The following is a 642-nucleotide window of genomic DNA, read 5'->3' as shown; positions in this document are numbered from 1 at the left end:
ATATACATACATATATGTATAGGCTAGACCTCTGTAAGGTCATCTGCAGTATTTAAACGTTGCGTCTGCTTTAGACTGAGTCCGTGATAAAATCTCTCCAAACAAGCTTTGTAACCTTAAGAGCAGTTGAATTATTAAACTTAATTTAGGTAGCTACATTTAACCTGTCAAGTGAAATATTAATAAACACAGTATTCAACGTTTCCAGTGAGAACAATCCATGGCTATAAAGTAAAAGTTAATTCAATTTAGATATATTTTTAAAGACACTGTTTGTGTTGTTTTATATACAACCAGCTGAAAGAAGTTTGAGTGTTATGAATCGGCGATAAGATTCGACTTAGTATACCACTGAATGCGGTGATACTTGAAATAAAGCTAAATGTATGTTTGCCGATTTGTAGGAAGGAAAATTTATATGTGTTAAGTGCAACGTTAGAAGAAAGATAATTTTATTTCAGTAAACACTGGTTTGAATATTTTAATAAATATTATAATATGCACACTATTAAACTAAATAGTAAGTCTGTCACTTTAGACGCAGAATCTGCAACATTTCAAATTAGATGTAACAATTCCTAAGGAAGCACACACTAACACTCATAATACTTATGCACGTATGTAACCATGCTATATATATAT

At 30.8% G+C, this 642-nt stretch overlaps 1 protein-coding gene across 2 annotated transcripts in view; it reads right to left on the bottom strand.

Moving 5' to 3' along the window:
- Positions 1 to 642, bottom strand: part of LOC106881850 (uncharacterized) — a 517,233-nt gene that overhangs the window by 31,884 nt on the left and 484,707 nt on the right. The window lies entirely within an intron of this gene.

Source organism: Octopus bimaculoides, chromosome 1 (genome assembly GCF_001194135.2).
Source record: "Octopus bimaculoides isolate UCB-OBI-ISO-001 chromosome 1, ASM119413v2, whole genome shotgun sequence".
NCBI classification, from domain to species: Eukaryota; Metazoa; Mollusca; class Cephalopoda; order Octopoda; family Octopodidae; genus Octopus; species Octopus bimaculoides.
Note: the sequence above shows the minus strand (reverse complement) of the source record. Positions and strands in the feature narration are given on the sequence as shown.